The sequence below is a fragment of the Dendrobates tinctorius genome, unplaced genomic scaffold, assembly GCF_039654945.1.
Source record: "Dendrobates tinctorius isolate UK_male_01 unplaced genomic scaffold, ASM3965494v1 ptg000037l, whole genome shotgun sequence".
In the NCBI taxonomy this organism is placed as follows: domain Eukaryota; kingdom Metazoa; phylum Chordata; class Amphibia; order Anura; family Dendrobatidae; genus Dendrobates; species Dendrobates tinctorius.
Window position 1 is genome coordinate 12,823,439 of NW_027361705.1, and position 24,747 is coordinate 12,848,185.

Here is a 24,747-nt window from a genome sequence, read left to right on the forward strand (position 1 = left end):
AACTGGGATGATTTAGCGAATCCTGCTTTGAGCAGGGGGTTGGACCAGATGGCCCAGGAGGTCCCTTCCAACTCTACGATTCTATGATTCTATGATTCTATGATATACAGTATATATATATATTTCATACAGTTCTACATAGCAAAATAGCCGCTAATTCAATTGCCGGCTTTATTAAAATCCTTCCAAAACCCAGCATGAAATGACACGTGGCTTATATACAGTAAACCATTTCATTTCATGGGTTTTTTTATATGTCTTTCACTAGTAATTAGATGAGGGATTGTGTGTAAAATTTGGGAGGTGTAGGTGTTAATTTAAGGGGTTAATTCATTGGAAAAAAATGCGTGGGCTCCCACGGTAATTTGTCAACCAGAGAGGTAAAGCAGGTGATTGAGGGCAGATTTTAATAGCCTTGAGAGGAACCATTGTTTTTGCCCCCTTGCTACAAAAATCTGCCCCCAGACACCCCATCTATAAGATGTGCCTTTTCTGGCACTTATCCTCTCTATTCCCATTGCCCTGTAGCTGTGGCTAATGGGTTAATATGAATGAATTAATGTCACCTTGCAATTGGAAGGTGACATTAAGCTGATTAATAATGGAGAGGTGTCAATTAGACACTTATCCATTATTAACCCTAGAGTATTTAACGGTTAAAAAATACACAGACATTAATTAAAAATTATTTTAATGAAATAAAGGCACCTAGTTTTTGACAAAACTTATTCCTCTGCTAATCCAAAAATAAACCATTGACCTGTAACAAAATTAAAACAAAAAAGCAACCATATCCTTACCTCTGCTCAGTCAGGTCCCCCACTGCAATCCATCATAAAGGGTTAACTGGTTTACAAAGGGGACCAGTGCTAATGCAACCAGCCCCATGTAAACCACTGCCAGAATGAATTATTTCATCTCTGCGAAGCCTCCCTGGCTGCCCGGAGATGAACTAATTACCGTGGGAAAGTTTCTGCATTTTTTCCCACACTCATCAGTTCACCTCAGGTCAGCCAGGGACTCCGCGCAGCCTAACAGACGTCACAGTTGCAGGTCGATGGTTTATTTTTGGATGCTGCGATTGGCAGGGACCGTAAAATACGCGCTAGAAATATACTGCTGATGGGAGCTACCCCATAGAGAATCAATGGTCCGTGTGCAATGCGTGATTTTTATGCCTCTCACTCGTCCGTATTTCTCTCTAGTGTGACCCCAGCCTTTTCTGTCAATTGAACCCCACAAACTCACTTCAAATGTGAGGTGGTCCCTAAAAAAAATGGTTTTGCAAATTTTGTTCGAAAAATGAGAAATCACTGGTTAACTTTTAACCCTTATAACGTCCTAATAAAAACAAATTATGTTTACAAAATTGTGGTGATGTAAAGTAGACACTTGGGAAATGTTATTTATTAACTATTTTGTGCGATATGACTGATTTATGGGCACAAAAATAAAAATTTTGAAAATTGCAAAATTTTCAAAATTTTTGCCAAATTTCCACTATTATGAAGTACAATATGTCACCTAAAAACATTCTCAGAATCAGTGGTAACCGTTGAAGCATTCCAGAGCTATAACCTCACAAAGTAACAGTTTTTAAGAAATGTAAAATATGGCTTGATCATTAAGTACAAAATTGGCTCTGTCACTAAGGGGCTAATATTAGACAGTGTAGGACCATCCCAAACATTGTCCCCTTGCCAATGGTGGGATGGCTTTCATGCTTTTTTGATCAAGAACAGTGTTTACTTAGTACCCTATGTTACTTAAATGCACTTTTGCTTTTTTACTTATCGTATATACTCAAGTATAAGCTGAGTTTTTCAGCACATTTTTTTGTGCTGAAAATGCCCCCTCACCTTATACACAAGTTAATTGTCCAGAAAGCCATTGGGGGAGCTGTGGAGCAGCGGGTCACAGGAGGAAGGAGTCGGCGGCTGTTACTGTGCCCACTGCTAAAGAGAAATGAATATTCACTTATCTTATAGTGGCACACAGAGACAGACATAGGCTTCCAGAAGACATCCTACTCACTAACCAATGTGCCCTCAGAGTATCTCGGTGGTCCCGGCGTTTTCACAGCATCTCCATGGTTCCAGCTTCCAGCAGCACTTATGGCACAATCACATGGCCCCGCTCATTAAGGTAATGAATATGCACGCGTCTCCACTCCCATAAATGTGGAGCGCATATTCATTACCTTAATGAGCGGCGTCACGTGATCGCGCCGGTAGAGCTGCTGGAAGCCGGAACCATGGAGATGCTGTGAAGACGTCAGGACCAACAAGATGCTACGAGGTCACGCTGGTGGGCGAGTAGGATAGGGGATAAGGAACCATGCATAGATGGATGGGATGGTTGAGCCATGCATAGCAGGACAGGACGACAGGAGATCCATGCAAACCAGGATGGTAAGGGGGAGCCATATATACAAGGATAAGGGAGAAGGAGCCATGCATACCAGGAGAGGGACGGGGGAGCCATGCATACAAGGATAAGGATGGGGGAGTCATGCATACCAGGATAGGGATGAGAGGACAATGCATACCCGGCTTATACTTGAGTCAATAAGCTTACCAAGTTTCCTGTGGAAAAATTAGGTATCTTGGCTTATACTCAGGTCAGCTTATACTCGAGTATATACGGTATTTAGCTACAGCAGGGTATATGAATATATTGTTTCTTGTAGGTTTTGTCTATTTAATGACCAATGTGAACATGCATTTGTGCTGCATGTATATCAACTTAAACCCAATAGTGATACAGCAATAGTTGAGGTGAATCCACAATAAATCTCTCACAGATCAATATAACAAAAAATGGCAAAGTGAGATCTAAAACTTAATTTTTAATAAGCATAGAAAGTATAAAATGTGTTGACTTAAAAAAGGGCCCATAACTTCAGAAAAGCACCAGGAGGCATTTATGTAGACCTAAAATATTCAACCAAATACACCATATAGATGTTCTAATCATATAGGTAAATTGTATATATTGGAAAAGGCGGACACCTCTATTGATGGAGAAATTACCCATCAAGGTGTCTATATCCCCTCCAATATTATAATACAACTCAGCAAAATACAATGACTGGGCTAAATACTGTATACTCATCTGCTATAGATAGTCAGCAATGTACGATTAGCAACACAATCTAAATAAACAATGTCGTATACAGTATGTTGACAGTGGTCAAATAGAGACACACACAGCAGTCCTCATCTTAAGGCTATAATTATTTAGGCAGACAATGTATAAGACAGGTGAGGAGTGGAAACTCAATGCTCCATTAGATAAAGATAGAATTATATATGAATTGGTCTCATCTATTTCTTGAAGCAATCAGGTGGTTCAATCCTGAGAAGTACTTCCAGGAGAAAAGAGATAGTAGCCCTATAGATCCCTAAAATGGTTAATATATTCTGACTCCCCAAACTCCCGCCCTGACAAGGGCAGTCCACAGCTAGTCCTATTGTTTTTGAACATGACAATTCCCATGCATGCTGTTATGAGCTACAATGAGCAGCATATGTGGCTTAAATATTCTACTGAGGCCTGCAGCATCTTTAAACTTATCTCCCATCGAGCACATCTGCCAGCAGAAGATCTGACTGATTTGTGTGCCCAAGTGAATTCAGTGTGGCTGAACATTCATGAAACAAGCATTAACTTCTTCACGTCCTAGTGATTTTCCATTTTTGCCTTTTTTGATTTTTTTTTGCTCCCATTCTTCAAAGAGCCAGAACTTTTTTATTCTTCCGTCAATTTGGTCGTGTTAGGGCTTGTTTTTTGCAGACACTCAGTTGTCAAGCCAACTCATCTGCGTGCTACGATCATGTGACAGGGGTGCTGAAGAGCATGGTTGTGATGTGCTTCTGGCACGCTTATTTTACATGCTGCTTCAGAGATTGACAGCAGCATTTTACATGTTAATAGTCATGGGTTGATAGAAATTCCACCCACAGGCTCAGCGCTTGAGCCGCATCAAAGTGGGATACACGACCTAAAATGAGAGTGCTACTCCATTCAGCCTATGTCTGCTGTCGCTGAAAACAACTGCACCAGGTGCAACTGATGGGAGTGTTTATCAGCTATCGCCTTTCCTATAAATAAATAAATGACTTGGGATCTCTTCTATTTTTGATAACTAGCGCAGGCAAAACTAACAGTTGTGGGCTGCAACTCTCAGCTGACAGCTTTAGCATGGCTGGTTAGCAAGAATAGATGTGTCCCCATGCATTGCTTTTTAATTATTTAAATTAATAATTTGAAAATAACTGCATGGGGTTCCCCCATTTTTGACAACCAGCCAAGCTAAAGCAGACAGCTGAGAGCTGGTACTCTCAGACTAGAAAGGGGCCATAGATATTGCCCCCTAGCCTAAAAATAGCAGCTTGCAGCTGCCTTAGAAAAGGTGCATCTATTAGATACACCAATTCTGGCGCTTTGCCCATCTCTTTCCAATTGCTCTCGTGTGGTGGCAAGATGGGTAATGTTTGTGAGGTTGATGTTAGCTGTTTTATGGGTGCTGATATCAAGCCCACAGGTTAGTAATGGAGAGGCATGTTTATACATGCTATACTATGGGATTATCCCCATAGTTAGATTGTAAAAAAGACACAGCCAGAACAAAATCCTTTATTTGAAAGAAAGTCACAGATTCCTTTACTTGAAATAAAAATAAAAAAATAAAAAAGTTATTATTCTCACCTTACACCTATTCAATTGAATTCCTTGTCCCCAGGAAAAAAAAACAGAAAATAATAAACAACACAAGTAATCGCCTTACTCCAAATCCACAGATTCCCATGTCCCCTGTAAAAAAAGAAAAATAAACCATATCTTTCACCTGTCCAAAGTGAAGATAATCCATATTGTCCCATGAAGATCCAAATTATTTGGATAGTGGTCACATCAGTGATGCAACCAATATGTCCGCCAGCCGAGACACACTGACAGGAGCGTAATTGCTCCTGTTAGTATCTAGCAATGAGCTCCCATGAGGAAGTTCATCGGAGTTTAAACCTGATGAACCCTGGTGACCTCACTTATGGCACCGTTTGCTGCTTGAGAAAGTTCTGACGCAACGGTGCCCTAAGTGAGGTCCCCGGGGTTCAGCCATGAAGTCTGGTGAACTTTCTCTTGGCAGCTCAGCGCTAGACAATGTCAGAAGCTATTACGCTCCTGTCAGTGTGTGCCAGCTGGCGGGGATAGCTGTCACATCACTGATGTGACTGCTATCCAAATCATCTGGTTCTTCATGGGAAAGAATGGATTATCTTTACATCGGACTGGTGAGTCATATGGTTGTTTATCATTTTTCCTTTTTTTACAGTGGACATGGGCATCGGTGGATAAAGCATGAGTATTTTTGTTGTTGGCTATTTTCTGTGTTTTTACAGGGGACAAGGGCTTCAATGATATAGATGTAAGGTGAATATAATTTTGTTTTTTAGTTTTAAATAAATGTGTAAAACAGGGTGTTGATTTTAATTTCAAATAAAGAATTTTATTCATGCTGTGTGTATATTTCCAAACTTACAATGGGATTAATAATGGGTGTGTCTTATAGATACCTCTCCATTGATAACTGTGCATCATGTCACCTGAGAATACAAAGGTGATATTAACCCTACAAATATTAACCCACTTGCAGTTCACCATATGGCAAGTGGGAAGGCTAAGTGCCAGATTTGGAGCATCTTATTGATGTGTAAGTTCTGGGGCGGCTGAGGGCTGATGTTCTTAGCCTGAGAGGAGGTCCAATTTCCTTAGCCCCGTCTCTGGCAAACAAAAGCTGTTTGGAACTCCCATTCATCTGAATGGGGTCCGGGTTTGGGTTCGGATACCTTTCTGGTACCTGAAATGAACTTTTTTTAGATGTTCGGCCAAACTCTCCGGACCTGTACATCCATTATCACGAATAATAAATAAAATTACGAATCCTAGACAACAAGAAAAATTAAAAATAATATATAATTCACTTGAGTATATTAATTATGACTGGTATTTTGTATGCCAGTTTTAATGAAGGGAGCACTGAATTAAAATACACCAAATTCATTTAGGAGGACCTTTCACCAAATTTTCCATGTCGAACGGGACACATAATAGTTAATGTAAAGAAAACAAAACATTTTTTTTCTCCTGTTCATTGTGGAGTTTTTTAGCAATTAAAGTATTTGGGACCTATTGAATTAACTTTTGTTAAGTCCAAGTGGGTGTAAGATATCAGGTCTAAGGGTGCCGTTTCACTTAGCGGCGCACCAGCGATCCCGACAACGATACGACCTGGTAAGGATCGCTAGTGCGTCGTTAAATGGTCGCTAGTAAGTTGCCAAACAGGCAGACCTCTTCCGCGATGCAGCAACGATCCAGCGATCCGTGTAAGGACCTCGCCAGTCGTTGGTTCCTTGTCACACAGCAGCTTTTCAGGCGATTCCTGCTTGCATGCCTGAGTTCTGCATCGCCAATGAGGTCGCTCATCAGCGTCAAACACAGCGATGCACACTGGCCAGCGGGACGCCGACGATGAAAAAATGTCCCAGGACATTCTAGCACGATCAGCGATATCCAGCAGGGGGGCCAGTGGCCGCTGCATGTCACATGTAGCGAGATCGCTGGCAAGGTCGATGTTGTGTCACAAAATTGGTGACGCTTCAGCGATCTCGCTTGCGATCTCACTATATGAGAAGGGGGCTTTGCATTGAAAAAAAGTATGTGCTCCTAATCAAAACATCTACAGTGCCTTGCGAAAGTATTTGGCCCCCTGGAAGTTTTTAACCTTTTCCCACATTACATGCTTCAAACATAAAGATACCAAATGTAAATTTTTGGTGAAGAATCAATGACAAGTGGAACACAATTGTTAAGTTGAACGAAACTTATTGGTTATTTTAAATTTTTGTGGAAAATCAAAAACTGAAAAGTGGGGCATGCAATATTATTCGGCCACTTCAACATAATACTTTGTTGCCCCACTTTTTGCTGCGATTACCGCTGCAAGTTGCTTGGGATATGTCTTTATCAGTATTGTACACCGAGAGACTGAAATTCTTGCCCATTCTTCCTTGGCAAACAGCTCGAGCTCAGTGAGGTTTGATGGAGATCGTTTGTGAACAGTAGTTTTCAGCTCTTTCCACAGATTCTTGATTGGATTCAAGTCTGGACTTTGACTTAGCCATTCTAACACCTGGATACGTTTATTTGTGCACCTGTCAGGAACACCGCATTGCACTTGCTCACTGAGCCAGTGCGCGTGTCCTGAGTACAAAAACAGTGCTCAAAGATACCTGTGGAGCGGGCAGCAGCGGTGACGATGCATGCTCCAGGACCTGAAGCACGTAACTGCTGGGGGCGTGGCCTAAGCTCCACAGAGCTAGGAGCTGCAGGGAAACTCCTAGAAAGGTAACTACAGGACAATGTTACCAAGGGGCATAGACAGAGACAGAAACCAGATCAAGCCGGGTCAAAGCACGAGATAGCAGGACAGTACCAAATGGTTAGACAGTGCAAATAGTCAGGACGTAGCAATAGATCAGAAAACCAGAACGGGCAATGGACGGTACAATAGGGACAAACTGCAACAGAGTAACAATAGCCAAGCCAGGAGGTCAGAACCGGAGAAGACAATAGTACCAAAACGAGAAACGGAGTACAGAGTGAGGGAACAGGCCGGGTCATGCACGGGAATCAAACAGGAATCAAACAAGCAATGCAGAATACACACACACCAGGGGGGTCAGTCAGACACACAGTCAGAATAACAGTATAGCTGGCAGAGAATGCTAGTCTGGAGTGAGTATAAATACCCCTCCCAGATCCAAAGAGAGGCCAGGAAAAGTTAACCCTATGACAACAGGACATTAACCATGTCCTAACCATGACAGTACCCCCCTCTTAATGGGGGGCCACTGGACCCCCAGGTTTCTCAGGGTATCTGGTATGAAAAGCCCGCACCAGTCGATCAGCGTGCACCGAACTGGTCGGAGCCCATGACCGATCCTCAACGGAATATCCCTTCTAATGAATATAAGGTACTGAAGTCTCCGGCGCACCCACCATGAATCAATGATGCACCCTACCTCGTACTCCAGTTGACCCTCTACCAACACTGGTGGAGACACTGATGAGGGATCTTCTCTAACTGTCCCCACAGGTTTTAATAGGGACCTGTGGAAGACATTAGATATTTTGAAGGAGGTGGGCAACTGTAATCTGTATGCCACCGGATTGATCACCTCTACAATCTTGTATGGGCCAATAAATTTTGGGCCCAACTTCGTAGAGGGTATTTTAAGTTTGAGGTTACAGGTGGACAACCAGACTTTTTCCCCCACTGTTAACGCAGGACCCAACCCCCTCCTCCTGTCCGCAAAATGTTTATACTTCTGGGCTTTGGAGATGTTCCCCTGCACCTCCCTCCAGAGGGTTTTTAACTGTTGTACCATTCTCTCGGCACCAGGGCAATCCGAATGGGGGCGGCGTGTGCACCATCCTACGCCAACCTCTTCCTTGGTCACTGGGAGAGGGATGTTTTCGGGGATGGCATGTGCGCCGCTTCCCATGCGCTGTGCTGGCATAGGTATATTGATGACATTTTATTTATTTGGCAGGGTCCCGAGCATGCTCTTCATGAATTCATTGACAATCTCAATCGGAACAATTTAAACATCAAATTGACGTACAAGATCTCCAGGGAAGTTATAGACTTCCTGGACATCAAAATCACAGTGTCGAATGGTGGCATAGTACTGACTGATGTCTTCCGCAAGGAGACTTCGGTCAATGTGCATTTGCATGCCACGTCCGCGCACACATCTTCCACCATTCGTGCCATATCAACTGGCCAATTTTTGAGATTGAAACGTATTTGTTCCACTGATGGGGTTTTTGAGGAGCAGGCCCGGGACCTTTCCCGGCAGTTCCGTGATCGGGGTTACAGCAGGAGATCGATCAAAAGGGGTTACCTACCGGCTAAAATGACTCCACGTAATCAACTGTTGGGGGTGAGACATAGAGTGGCTAATCAAAACCAGCCTATCAGGTTTATATCCACCTTCAACAATCGTTGGTCTCAGATACGGGAGGTTATGACTAGACATTGGCCTGTCTTACGATCAGACCCGGTACTGAGGAGTACTTTGCCTGAAAGTCCCCTTCTTACAGCTCGGAGGCCCCAAAATTTGAGGGGTATCTTAGTTAGAAGTCACCACGTAGCCAGTCCTCCGGATCCGTTTGGTGCTGGTGTGCAGAGACACGGCTGTTACCTATGTGGCTCTTGCCTGGCCTGCAGGAACATTCTTCGAGCCACTTCTTTTTTGGCTGGGGGGGAGGTGGGAGCCATCAGATTACTAGCTACATATCTTGCAGCACGTGTTATGTAATTTATCTCGCTACGTGCCCATGTGGACTGAGATATGTTGGTTTGACGTCACGTGAACTTCGTGTTCGTGTTAGAGAGCATATCAGAGACATTAGAGCCGCAGAGGAGGTCACTGACCTTGTAGAGCTAAAAACGATCCCTCGACATTTCAAGCTGCACCATACGTGTAACTCCTCAGGCTTGAAATTCATCGCCATTGATTGTGTGCGTGGGGGAATCAGAGGCGGTGATCTCAAATGCACACTGGCGCAGCTTGAGTTTCGTTGGATCGTCAGTTTGAGAACTATGGTGCCCAATGGCTTGAATGAAAAACTATCCTTTGCTTGCTTTCTGTAATTGGATGTTTAATACATTTTCCTTCCTCTTTTTTCTTTTAATGGTGTGCTGTTTTTAATTTTATTTTTCTCTTTTGCAAATATTATAGTAATTATTTATGGATGACGTGATCTATCCAGATGTATGACTGATAACAGTGGTGCACTGGTGGGCTTCGATTCTTTCGTTATGGCTTTTGGATCCTCCGGAGGAGATGACCCATAGGATGGAACCAATTTGATGACCTATGACTGGGGCACTGATCTTTACCATCAACTATTTGAGAACTACTATGGACCAATTTTTACAAAATGTTTAACATTTATATTTGGTTATTGTTTTGGCCATATTGTTAATTGATGACGTGCCTATGGTCAAATTGGGTCTATGACATTTATTTATAGTTGGTGGGGGTTTTGCAATTGTATTTCTATTTTTTCTTTCTTGTTGTTCTTTCTTTTTCATTCCCTCCCCCTCTTCTTCTTTTTCTTTTTTCTTTGTTTTCTTTGCTTTTTTCACAATTGTGTGACCCTTCGGGCTCTGTGTTTTTACTATAAGAATGGCATATAAAATGCTTATATTGTCATACTGTGGGTTCTGTTGCCCATTTTTTGCCATTTATTACCATGTCCGCCACGGGGGTGTGCATGCGCAGGTGGTTCTACATTTTTACGTTTTCTAAAGGCCTCCATAATGTTAGTGGGGGTCCTGGATTTTATAAGAAACTGTTTCCTCCCCCTTGTTTGTTCTTTTTTCTTCCCCCTTTTTTCTGCTTTTCCTCTTTTTCCTTTCTTCTTTTTTTCTTTTCTTTTCCTTTGTTTCTACAATCGCGCTACCCCACGTACTTTGTGTTTTTGTTATGAGAATGTTAAATATAAATCTTTACACTGCCATATAATGGGCCTTGTTGCCCATTCTCTTGCCAGCTACAAATATCTCCGCCGCTGGGGTGCGCATGCGCGGGTGGCTCTGTAGTCTCACGTCTCCTAAGGCCCACCCCTCATGCGCCGCTATACCGCGGCTGATTTTGTACACCTGGTTTTGGGGCTATTTATACCCGGTTAGCATGCCTGTCCACACTGCCCCCCGAGGAAGCCAAATAGGCGAAACGTGCATCGGGGCACGTTCCTGGAACCGACATTCTCACCCAGATGGGTAAGCACTAAATGGCACTTTAACGTGCACTGTCACTTTATGTAGTTAAGGACACCGGCCTAATATACAGATTGTTTCTGGGATGCTCAATTTATGCCAGCCACGTTTACTATTTTTCTATAGTCCTCTTATCCTGCATTGGACCTTTATCTGTGACCCACATGGGATCTCAGCAGATACTTTATTAGAATATATCTGCAGGTTGAGGTTCTTATTTTTTAACAATAGTGTACTTAGACATTGTGGCCTAATTTATAACTTTATTATTTCCCTGGGATGTTCTTTACTATCTAAACGGTGTGTATTACTGTGTCTATGCTCTGAGTGGTTCCTGGGAATTTTTGTTTGGTATTCGAAAACAATCACTTTATCTATGGTTACTATGACTATTGTGTTTTTATGTGGTGATTAATAAAAGGAATATTTTTAGCATTATTTTGTTGTGTCATGGTTTATGTAGGGCTGGATGCTCTTTAAATATGTAAATTCTGAGTATTTTTGAGTTGCCCATCCCCTTAGGGGAATATGGAATTTATCTATTACCCATTGCATCGGCTATATTAAATTGATTAATATGACAGTTGAAAGCAAATTCTGCCATGGGCAGTACCTCACACCAGTCTTCCTGTCTGGAGGAGGCCAGGCATCTCAGAATCTGCTCCAACGACAGTTTGGTGCGTTCAGCCTGTCCATTGGATTCCGGGTGATAGGCAGAGGAGAATGACAACGTGACCCCCAACTTCATACTAAATGCTCTCCAAAACCTGGCCACAAATTGCACACGCCTGTCCGACACCACGTTCACGGGCACTCCATGCAATCGAACAATGTGCTGTACAAACAAGCGGGCCAAGGTTTCAGCAGATGGTAACGCAGGTAATGGAACAAAGTGAGCTTGCTTAGAAAATCTATCAACCACTACCCAAACCATTGAGTTGCCCTTGGAAGATGGAAGATTAGTGATAAAGTCCATGGACAGGTGTGTCAATGGTTTATCCGGAATTGGCAAAGGCACCAATTCCCCGGCCGGCCGGACCTGAGAGCTTTTAGAGCGCGTACACACCCCACAAGAATTTACAAACCTTTTTATATCAGTACCCATAGAGGGCCACCAAAAACCCCTAGCTACTGCCCCCCGGGTAGCTGCAATACCAGGGTGTGCACTTAACACAGAAACATGAAATTCTTGAAGGAGTGTGAGATGGAATTGTTCGGGTACAAACAATTTACCTGGGGGTTTATTTCTGGGAGCTTGTGCTTGTGCTTCCAGAATCTCTCTCTGTAACTCAGAGGAGATTTCAGCTACAACCACTCCCGGTTGAAGAATTGAGGAAGGAAGTTCTGGAGGGGACACAGAATCAAAACTTCGGGATAAGGCATCTGCCTTTACATTTTTGGACCCTGGTCGGAACGTGATGGTAAAATGAAATCGAGGAAAAAAAAGTGCCCACCGAGCCTGTCGGGGTTAATCTCTTAGCAGACTCGATATAGGCCAGGTTTTTATGATCAGTGATGACCGTAATGGGATGAGCGGCCCCCTCCAAAAAATGCCTCCATTCTTTGAAGGCCAATTTAACCGCTAACAATTCCCTATTATCGACATCATAGTTTCTCTCGGCCGAAGAGAACTTCTTAGAGAAAAAGGCACAGGGTTTGAGGTTAGTCAGGGTAGAGGGGCCCTGTGACAATACTGCCCCTACCCCCACCTCCGAAGCGTCGACCTCGACGATAAAAGGTCTTGACGAATCGGGTTGTACCCACACAGGGGCTGTGGTAAAACACTTCTTTAGTGTAAGGAAGGAATTTTTTGCGGCCACGCACCAATTTTTTATATCTGCCCTTTAAGAGTGAGGTCCATCAAGAGTTTCACCACCTGTGAGAACCCTTTAATGAACTTCCTATAATAAATAGCGAAGCCCAGAAATCACTGCAACCCCTTCAGGTCATGGGGCTGCACCAATCGGTAATGGCCTGAACCTTCCCTGGATCCATGCGGAATCCCTCCCCGGATACAATAACACCCAGAAAAGACAGTTCTTGCATAAAAAATGAGCACTTCTCCAGCTTAGCATACAAATGGTTCTCCCGGAGTCTCATAAGAACCATACGTAAATGGTGTAAGTGTGACTGACTGTCCTCAGAGTATATCAAGATGTCATCCAAGTAGATGTCTACATAACGGCCAATCAAGTCAGAAAAAACAACATTAATGAAGTTCTGAAAAAACAGCAGGAGTGTTAGTGAGGCCGAAAGTCATAACCAGGTTTTCAAACAGCCCCTCAGTTGTCAGGAATGCTGTTTTCCATTCGTCCCCCTCCCAGATCCTTACAAGGTTATAAGCCCCTCGTAGATCGAGCTTAGAAAACCATTTGGCCCCCGTGAGTTGGTTGCATAGATCAGGAATCAACGGGAGAGGGCACTTGTTCTTAACAGTAATTTTGTTCAGTTCCCGAAAGTCGAGGCACAGTCGCAACCCACCATCTCTTTTCTTTACAAAGAAAAACCCAGCTGCCATGGGTGACACCGAGGGCCGAATATTCCCCTTGCGAAGGCTGCCTCTGATGTACTCTTTCATAGCTTGGCACTCAGGCCTGGAAAAAATTAAACAAACGAGCCTTGGGTAATTTGGCTCCAGGTACTAAATCGATAGCACAGTCAAATGGTCTATGTGGTGGAAGCGCCTCAGCCTCGCTTTCGGAAAATACGTCTTCAAAGTCTCTCAGGTACTCCGGAATACCCTCCAGACCGACAGACGACACAGATACAGATCTTATCGGATTGACAAATGCAACGGGGTTACAACACAGACCATTATCATTACATCCCCATCGGATGATCTCCCCCTTCACCCAATCAATGAGAGGATTGTGGCGTTGCAACCAGAGCATCCCCAATACCAGTCCTGCAGGCAGATTATTCATAATAAAACAACTTAACTTCTCCACATGAGTGGAACCCATTTTCATAGAAAAAACTTCAGACATAAAGCAAATTCCAACCCGGGTAAGAGGAGATGAATCAGCAGCCACAATTTTAACAGGGTCTTTTAACCTGACTGTCCCTATCTTATTAAGAGTCACAACTTGGGCATCAATCAGATTAATGGAGAAACCACTGTCAATAAAGGCGGTAGTCATAACAGGACCGGCAGCAAGTTCCAATTCAACCTGGAGTACCATCTTTGTACATGAGAAAAATTGTACCTGGGAGTCTGGACAACCTCCTCGAATATTGACCAGACTCATTCGTTTCTCTAATGGTTTCTCTGAAGAAGGGCAGGAGGGGCAATTCCTTTTCCAGTGTCCAGAGGCTCCACAGTAAAAGCATAGTAGGTTGTCTCTACAGTGCCTTCTCTCTCCTTAACCGAGACTGACCCAACCTCCATGGGCTCAGATACAGGTGCAGTGTCACACAATTTGGGGTACAAGGGAGACTCTTGTTGCATCATTCCTCTAGCACGGAGTCTCCGGTACATACGGACTGCCTGCATCATGGCATCCTCCAGGGTATCAGGGGGAGGTGGTAATGCCAGAGCGTCCTGCAGACGGTCAGACAGGCCCCTGCGGAACCCCCTCAGGGCGTCGTCATTCCAGGATACTTCGGCGGTCCAATGTCAAAACTCTGAGCAGAATCATTCAGCAGAGTGCCTCCCCTGTGTCACACTTATCACCATATCCTCTGCTAGACATACTATCAGGCTCATCATAAATGTGCCCCAGAGCCTCAAAGAACAAATTCACAGACATACGTTCAGGAGCAGAGGAAGAGAGAGAGAAAGCCATGCCTGTGGAGCCCCCCGAAGTAGAGCAATGATGACCCCCACCCTCTGCAACTCATCCTCGGAGGAGCGGGGCCTCAGAGAAAAAAAAGCTTGCATCCTTCTCTGAATGACCTGAACTCCCTTTTATCCCCTGAGAAAGGGTCTGGCAATTTGACCGGAGATTCGGGGGATGCCAATAGCACATCTCTATCCCCAGCACTAGAAGCCCCTGCAGTGACAGCCCCCTGCACAGTATCCACCAACTGTTGCTGGGTATGAGCCATCGTGCGCTGTTCCACATTAAGTTTGTGGAACATTTGGGTCAGGTGCTTGACCTGATCAGCCAAAGCTTGTATGGGATCCATGAGGATAACACAATTTTTTTTTTTCAGAGAAAAAAAAAAACTGAAATGGTCAGCTATAATATCAGGAACACCGCATTGCACTTGCTCACTGAGCCAGTGCGCATGTCTTGAGTACAAAAACAGTGCTCAAAGATACCTGTGGAGCGGGCAGCAGTGGTGATGATGCATGCAACAGGACCTGAAGCACATGACTGCTGGGGGTGTGGCCTAAGCTCCACAGAGCTAGGAGCTGCAGGGAAACTCCTAGAAAGGTAACTACAGGACAATGTTACCAAGGGGCATAGACAGAGACCGAAACCAGATCAAGCCAGGTCAAAGCACGAGATAGCAGGACAGTACCAAAGGGTTAGACAGTGCAAATAGTCAGGACGTAGCAATAGATCAGAAAACCAGAACGGGCAATGGACGGTACAATAGGGACAAACTGCAACAGAGTAACAATAGCCAAGCCAGGAGGTCAGAACCGGAGAAGACAATAGTACCAAAACGAGAGATGGAGTACAGAGTGAGGGAACATGTCGGGTCATACACGAGAATCAAACAAACAATGCAGAATACACGCACACCAGGGGGTCGGTCAGACACAGCCAGAATAACAGTATAGCTGACAGAGAATGCTAGTCTGGAGTGAGTATAAATACCCCTCCCAGATCCAAAGAGAGGCCAGGAAAAGTTAACCCTGTGAGAACAGGACATTAACCATGTCCTAACCATGACAGCACCATTTCATTGTAGATTTTGCTTTATGTTTGGGATCATTGTATTGTTGGAAGACAAATCTCCGTCCTAGTCTAAGGTCTTTTGCAGACTCGAACAGGTTTTTCTTCAAGATAGGTCCTGTATTTGGCTTCATCCATCTTCCCATCCATTATAGCCATCTTCCCTGTCCCTGCTGGAGAAAAGCAGGCCAAAACCATGATGATGCCACCACCATATTTAACAGTGGGGATGGTGTGTTCAGGGTGATGAGCTGTGTTGCCTTTACGCCAAACATAATGTTTGGTATTGTTGCCAAAAAGTTCGATTTTGGTTCCATCTGACCAGAGCACCTTCTTCCACATGTTTGGTGTGTCTCCCAGTTGGCTTGTTGCAAACTTTAACCCCTTCATGACCAAGCCTATTTTGACCTTAATGACCAGGCCATTTTTTGCAATTCTGACCAGTGTCCCTTTATGAGGTAATAACTCAGGAACGCTTCAACGGATCCTAGCAATTCTGAGATTATTTCTTTGTTGACATATTGGGCTTCATGTTAGTTGTAAATTTAGGTCGATAATTTTTGCGTTTATTTGCGAAAAAATCAGAAATTTGGCGAAAATTTTGAAAATTTTGCAATTTTCAAATTTTGAATTTTTTTTCTGTTAAACCAGAGAGTTATGTGACACAAAGTAGTTGCTAAATACCATTTCCGACATGTCTACTTTACGTCAGCACAATTTTGGAAACAAAATATTTTTTTGTTAGGAAGTTATAAGGGTTAAAAGTTGACCAGCGATTTCTCATTTTTACAACAAAATTTACAAAACCATTTTTTTAGGGACCACCTCACATTTGAAGTCACTTTGAGGGGTCTATATGGCAGAAAATACCCAAAAGTGACACCATTCTAAAAACTGCACCCCTCAAGCTACTCCAAACTACATTCAAGAAGATTATGAACCCTTCAGGTGTTTCACAGGAACTAAAGCAACGTGGAAAGATAAAATGGACATTTTAATTTTTCCAACAAAAATTTTGTTTTAGCATCAATTTTTTCATTTTAACATGGGCAACAGGATAAAATGGATCCTAAAATTTGTTGGGCAATTTCTTCTGAGTACATCGATACCTCATATGTGGTCATAAACCACTGTTTAGGCGCACGGCAGGGCTCAGAAGGGAAGGAGCGCCACTTGACTTATTGAATGGAAAATATGCTGGAATATTTAGCGGTTGCCATGACGCGTTTGGAGAGCCCCTGTTTGCCTAAACATTGGAGCTCCCCCACAAGTGACCCCATTTTGGAAACTAGACCCCCAAGGAACTTATCTATATGCATAATGATCACTTTGAACCCCCAGGTGCTTCACAAATTGATCTGTAGAAAAACAAAAGTACTTTTTTTTCACAAAATTTTTTTTTAGCCTCAGTTTTTTCATTTTCACATGGGCAACAGGATAAAATGGATCCTAAAATTTGTTGACCAATTTCTCCTGAGTACACCTATACCTCATATGTGGTCATAAACCACTGTTTGGGCGTACGGCAGATTCTGGAAGGGAAGGAGCACCATTTGACTTTTTGAATGCAAAATTAGCTCCAATCGTTATCGGACACCATGTCGCGTTTGGAGAGCCCCTGTGCACCTAAACATTGGAGTTCCCCCACAAGTGACCCCATTTTGGAAACTAGACCCCTTATGGAACTTATCTAAATGTGTAGTGAGCACTTTGAACCCCCAAGTGCTTCACAAAAGTTTATAACACAGAGCAGTGAAAATAAAAAATATTTTTTTTTCCTCAAAAATGATTTTTTAGCACGCTATTTTTAATTTTCACAAGACTAACAGGAGAAATTGGACCACAAAAGTTGTTGACCAGTTTGTCCTGAGTACGCTGGTACCCCATATGTGGGGGGGAACCACTGTTTGGGCGCACAGCAGGGCTCAGAAGGGAAGGAGCGCCATTTGACTTTTTGAAATGCAAGTTACTTCTAATCGTTAGCGGACACCATGTCGTGTTTGGAGAGCCTCTGTGTACCTAAACATTGGAGCTCCCCCACAAGTAACCACATTTTGGAAACTAGACCCCGTAAGGAACTTATCTAGATGTATAGTGAGCACTTTGAACCCCAAGTACTTCACAAAAGTTTATAACGCAGAGCTGTGAAAATAAAAAATATTTTTTTTTCCTCAAAAAATTATTTTTTTTTTGTGCGCAATTTTTTATTTTCACAAGGGTAGCAGGATAAATTGGACCCCAAAAGTTGTTGTCCAGTTTATCCTGAGTATGCTTGTACCCCATATGTGGGGGGGAACCACTGTTTGGGCACACGTCAGGGCTCGGAAGGGAAGTAGTGACATTTTGAAATGCTGACTTTGATGGAAAGGTCTGCGGGCATCATGTTACATTTGCAGAGCCCCTGATGTACCTAAACTGTGGAACCCCCACAAGTGACCCCATTTTGGAAACTAGACCCCCCAAGGAACTTATCTAGATGTGTGGTGAGCAACTTGAACCCCCAAGCGCTTCACAGAAATTTATAACGCAGAGCCGTGAAAATAAAAAATATTTTTTTTCCTAAAAAAAATGATTTTTAGCCAGCAATTTTTTTGTTCACAAGGGTAGCAGGATAAATTGGACCCCAAAAGTTGTTGTCCAGTTTGTCCTGAGTACGTTGGTACCCCATATGTGGGTGGGGACCACTGTTTGGGTACACGTCGGGGCTCGGAAGAGAAGTAGTGACATTATGAAATGCTGACTTTGATGGAATGGTCTGCGAGCATCACGTTACATTTGCAGAGCCCCTGATGTGCCTAAACTGTGGAACCCCCCACAAGTGACCCCATTTTGGAAACTAGACCCCCCAAGGAACTTATCTAGATGTGTGGTGAGCACCTTGAACCCCCAAGTGCTTCACAGAAGTTTATAACGCAGAGCCGTGAAAATAAAAAATAATTTTTTTCCTCAAAAAATGATTTTTAGCCAGCAATTTTTCTTCACAAGGGTAACAGGATAAATTGGACCCCAAAAGTTGTTGTCCAGTTTGTCCTGAGTACGCTGATACCCCATATATGGGGGGGAACCATTGTTTGGGCACACGTAAGGGCTCGGAATGGAAGTAGTGACGTTTTGAAATGCAGACTTTGATGGAATGGACTGCAGTTGTTGTTACATTTGCAGAGCCCCTGATGTGCCTAAACAATAGAAACCCCCCACAAGTGACCCCATTTTGGAAACTAGACCCCCCAAGGAACTTACCTAGATGCCTGGTGAGCACTTTTAACCCCCAAGTGCTTCACAGAATTTTATAACGCAGAGACGTGAAAATTAAAAAAAAAAAAAATTTCCACAAAAATAATTTTCTAGCCCCCAATTTTTTATTTTGCCAAGGGTACCAGGAGAAATCAGACCCCCAAAGTTGTTGTGCAATTTTTCCTGAGTACGCTCATACCCCATATGTTGGGGTTAACCACTGTTTGGGCACACGTCGGGGCTTGGAAGTGAGGGAGCACCGTTTGACTTTTTGAACTCAAAATTGGCTGGAATCAATGGTTGCACCATGTCACGTTTGGAGACCCGCTGATGTGCCTAAACAGTGGAAACCCCTCAATTCTAACTCCAACCCTAACCCCAACACACCCCTAAACACAGCCCTAACCCCAACACATCCCTAACCCTAATCCCAACCCTAACCATAACACTAACCCCAACACACCCCTAACCCTAATCCCAACCCTAACCACAAGCCTAACCCTAATTCCAACCCTAACCCTAATTCCAACCCTAACCCTAATTCCAACCCTAACTCCACCCTAACCCTAATTCCAACCCTAACCCTAATTCCAACCCTAACCCTCGTTCCAACCCTAACACTAACCCTCTTTCCAACCCTAACCCTAACCCTTATGGAAAAATAAAAATAAAAATAATTTCTTTATTTTATTAGTTGTTCCTGCCTATGGGGGTGATAAACGGGGGGTTTATTTACTTTTCATTCTATTTTGATCACTGTGAGAGTTTATCACAGTGATTAAAATGAATGAAAGTAAATTGCAGCTGGCGGGCCCACTGCGCATGCACCCGCCATTTTCCAATATGGCGGCGCCCATGGTCCGGGACCGCGGGACACCGGGAGCTATAGCGGCACTCGGTGAGTACAAGGGGGTGGGAGGGGGGGCGATCGGAAGGTGGGGGGAGCGGAGGGAGGGGGGGCAGATGATGACAGCGGCGGCATATCGCCGCTGTCATTCAGTGGCGGGGGGAAGATCGCCCCCGCTAACCGGTGGGGCGGTCGGATCGGTGTCACCAGCCATGTCCGATGCTACAGCAGCGTCGAACATGGCTGGATTGTAATATTTCATCAATTTTCATTGATGAAATATTACTATCGCTCTGATTGGCTGTTTCACTTTTAACAGCCAATCAGAGCGATTGTAGCCACGTGGGGGCGAAGCCACGCCCCCCGTGGTGAAGTACAAAGCCCCCTGTATCTGCGGGTCGGGTGACCTTTCAGTGACCTACTGTGGTCACCCGACCCACAGGGGGGCTTTAAAGTCATGACGCCACATATGCGTCACTGGTCAGATTGGTACCAGTTTTAATGACGCCTATGTGGCATCATTGGTCGTGAAGGCGTTAAACAACATTTTTATGGATATCTTTGAGAAATGACTTTCTTCTTGCCACTCTTCCATAAAGGCCAGATTTGTGCAGTGTACGACTGATTGTTGTCCTATGGACAGACTGTCCCACCTCAGCTGTAGATCTCTGCAGTTCATCCAGAGTGATCATGGGCATCTTGACTGCATCTCTGATCAGTTTTCTCCTTGTTTAAGATGAAAGTTTAGAGGGATGGCTGGGTCTTGGTAGTTTTTCAGTGGTATGATACTCCTTCCATTTCAATATGATCACTTGCACAGTGCTCCTTGGGATGTTTAAAGTTTTGGAAATCATTTTGTATCCAAATCTGGCTTTAAACTTCTCCACAACAGTATCACGGACCTGCCTGTTGTGTTCCTTGGTCTTCATGATGCTCTCTGTGCTTCAAACAGAACCTTGAGACTTTCATAGAGCAGGTGCATTTATATGATGACTTGATTGCACCCAGGTGGATTATATTTAGCATCATTAGTCATTTAGGACAAAACTGGATCATTCAGAGATCCACAATGAACTTCTGGAGTGAGTTTGCTGTACTGAGAGTAAAGGGGCTGAAAAATATTGCACGCTCCACTTTTCAGCTTTTTAATTCCCACAAAAATTTAAAATAATCAATAAATTTCGTTCAACTTTACAATTGTGTTCCATTTGTAGATTCTTCACCAAAAATTTACATTTGGTATCTTTATGTTTGAAGCATGGTATGTGGGAAAAGGTTGAAAAGTTCCAGGGGGCCGAATACTCTCACAAGGCACTGTACTTGGACTTATCTGCTGTGAAACTCATATTTCTGGTAAAATTTACTAAACTTTTGTGGTATAAAAAATGAATTTCTTGGATTTCTCCATCCCACTATTCAAAAAGTTCTTGGAGTTGTCTGGGTGTGGAGATAAACTTGTCAAAAGTAGTGGTGAGCATTCCGATACAGCAATATCTGGTATGGCCGATATTCGCGGTATCGGAGTTCCGATACTGAGTTCTTTTTAGAATATTGAATACCGGATTCGGAAGTTCCTATAATGCAATGAGCCAGTTTGATTTTATTCAGTCAATGAGGAATCCTAAGAAGTGTGGGCACATCCTGTTATGCATGCTAGGCATGTTAACTAATGGCATGGCTGTGATTGGCTGCTGAAATGATGTCATGATGCACTATAAAAGCCGCCGCCATTTTGGGTTCACTTTGCTGTGAATTTACTTAGGGACAGGACGCTGCTGTTCTGACTCTGAGGGACAGTTTGAGCTAGCGATTTGCTTTATTGTGCTTTACCCAGGCTACTTTAGCAACCGCTGTGTGAGAAGCTTTCTTTTGCCTTACAGCGCTGTTCATGGCTGTCTGCGAGGTCTCTGTGTGTGAGTGCAGCTCACGCTGTAGTGTGTTCTGCAGCCACCTCCGGTTGTAGTCCGCTCAGCGTGCGTCACTGCCTCATACATTGACCTTTTTTGCATTAGCGCAGCTCATTTTCCCCGATTTCTCCTATTAGTGTGGTTCCATCCGTATCCAGCTAGATTGCTTGAAAACACTATATAGGAGTAGATAGAGGAGCTTTTCTGCAGACTTGCAGCGCTGTTCACGGCTGTCTGCGAGGTCTCTGTGTGTGAGTGCAGCTCACACTATAGTATGTTCTGCAGCCACCACCGGTTGTAGTCTGCTCAGCGTGCGTCACTGCCTCATACATTGTCCTTTTTGCATTAGTGCTGCTCATTTTTCCAGATTTCTCTTATTAGTGTGGTTGCATCAGTGTCCAGCTAGAATATTTGCAAACACTATATAGGAGTAGATAGAGGAGCCTTTCTGCTGGCTTGTGCCCTGCAGCCCCAGCCAGATTAATATTAGCCTATTTTTTGGAGCCTCATCTATTGCATTGTAGGTTACCTTCCTGCATTGTAATAGCTACAAAAAGTTTGTGATGCTATCGGTTTTACATCTTGGGCACATCTAGTGTCTTTTTGTGAAGCAAAAAAAGTTAATAAAGTTCACCAAACACTCCACTTTACAGTTGTGTCGGCCACATTAGCTCATATTAAAGTGTAGTCCACACACTTTATAAAATTAGTGTTTCTTAAACCTGTTAGCAGCTGTTCAGGAATAAGCACACTAAGCCCTTAGTACTTTTCTGCCTATCTTTATAAGTCTACCAAGATGAAGAAGGCAGGGAGTAAGGCTGGTTTCACACTTGCTTTTTTTTTTTGCGGGATTTTAGCGCTAAAAAACGCATGCGATTTTTTTTCCTATACTTTGCATGGGATGCGCTTATGTGCGCATACACATGCGTTTGTATGCGTTTTTCCGCGCATGCGTTTTTTTGCGGTATGCGCTCGGGCGCACAAAATGCATCCTGTTGCATTTTTTGAGCGTCCGACTTGCCTCAAAAAAACGCAGGCGCACGCAATGCGTTTTTTTTACAGCAAGACACCCATTATAAGTCTATGGGTGCGCATATGTGCGTATTGGCATGCTTATGTATGCGTTTTTTGCGCATGCGTTTTTTTTTTTACCATTAGTTGGACAATGGAATTTAGGGGTTTGGGTTAGAGTTAGGGTTAGTTAAGGGGGTTTAGGGCTAGGGTTAGGGTTAGCTAGGGTTTAGGGTTAGGGTCAGGGTTAGGGTTAGGGTTAGGGTCAGGGTTAGGGTTAGGGTCAGGGTTAGGGTTAGGGTTAGGGTTAGTAAAGTCATGGTTTGGGTTAGTGTGAGGGGCCACCTAATGTTGGAAAAAACGCAAACGCGGTAAAAACGCACTAAAAACGCATACAAACGCATAAAAACGCTGCGTTTTTTTCATGCATGCTCATAAAAATGCTTGAAAAAAACGCAGCATTTGTATGCATTTTTTTGCGCTAAAAACGAGCTGGAAAAAAAAGCAAGTGTGAAATTAGCCTAAGGCACGTGGTCGTGGAGTTTCTGCAGGGAGAGGACGTGGGGATTCTGTGCTTGCTGCGGGCACCAGTGACTCAGCATCCCCCAGTTTTACCAGGGAACAGTCCTTTATGTGCAGCTATGTAGTAGCTCGCCGTACCCCACTGCTGCGGGACAAACAAATTTAAGCCATTGTCAGATGAATGGCAGCTAGCGCTTCGACTTCAATTAGTTCCAGATCCTCTCAGGTCCAGAGCACTGAAGAGCACCCATCTGTCTCTTCACCACCTGCCAAATTGCACAGGCAGTCAGAGAGCCCTGGACAGGAGCCATCTCTACTTCTGTTCTCTGAATCTGTTGGCTTGGAAAGAGGGGGCCAGCCAAGCAGCATTCGAGAATTTGAAGAATAGGTAGTATGCAGTGATGCGCAGCAGCTTTGTCTCTCTGAATCTGAAGAGGCGGGTGGGCCAGTACCTATGGTCAGCACATCCCAGTACGCATCTGATGATGAGACTCAGGTGCCACTTTCTGGTGTGTACTGTGGTGTCAAGACTACCCAGGAGAAGCAGTCATTTGAAGAGGGTAGTGTAGATGATGAGGTCCTTGACCCATCATGGCGTGAGGTACAGGAAGGTGGTGGGAGCAGCTCTGAGGAAGAGATTCCCCGAACGGCCAAAACAGGAGGGAGAGGGAGGGGGCAGACTCGGTTGCCTGTAGCGTCCACTTCGGCATCCATTAGGAGCATGCCTCTTCCAAAACCCAAAATGGGCGCTCCCAAAACTTGCAGTGCCTGGTCCTTTTTTGACACAGTTGCAGATGACATTTGCTTTGTCAAATGCAAGCTGTGTAATCAGAAAGTGAAAAGAGGGAAAAGCGTCAGCAACCTCAATACCACAAATGTGTGGAAGCATGTGCGGACAAAGCATGTGGTGGAGTTACAAAGACACACTGAAGACCTAGGCCAACCTACAGCGCCACCTACCACCTCTTCAGCTCGTGTTGTAGCCTCTTCCTCCAGCTCACACACAGCTGGTTCGGCTTCCTCACAGGATCGCCATGGAAGAACCTCTGGCACTGTTGTCCAGAGACCCAGTGACATTCCACCCACAGCACCACATTCCCTGTCATCCTCACACTCCCAGTCCAGTCTACAGTCATCGGTAGCACAGGCATGGGAGAAAAGGTGTCCATACTCGGCAAACCACCCCCAAGCACAGGCTCTGAATGCTGGCATTGCAAAACCACTGTCCCTTGAAATGCTCTCATTCAGGCTGGTGGAGACTGACACCTGCCGTAACTTCATGGCATTGGCAATCCCACAATACAACATGCCCAGCCGCTTTTATCTCAACAGGCAAGCCGTCCCTGCCCTGCAAAAGCATGTGGAGGGAAAAATTAAACATGCGCTACTAAACGCCGTCAGTCGCAAAGTCCACCTGACCACCGATGCGTGGACCAGTAACCATGGACAGGGACGATATCTTTCCCTCACTGCCCATTGGGTAAATGTTGTGGAGCCGGGTACAGATCATGAGAGTGGCGCTGTACG

The 24,747-nt window shown here is 44.1% G+C and overlaps 1 protein-coding gene across 2 annotated transcripts in view; it reads right to left on the reverse strand.

The window, feature by feature from the left end:
- ANO3 (anoctamin 3) overlaps nt 1-24,747 on the reverse strand; it is a 1,013,249-nt gene that overhangs the window by 941,792 nt on the left and 46,710 nt on the right. The gene's annotated exons all lie outside the window — the stretch shown is intronic.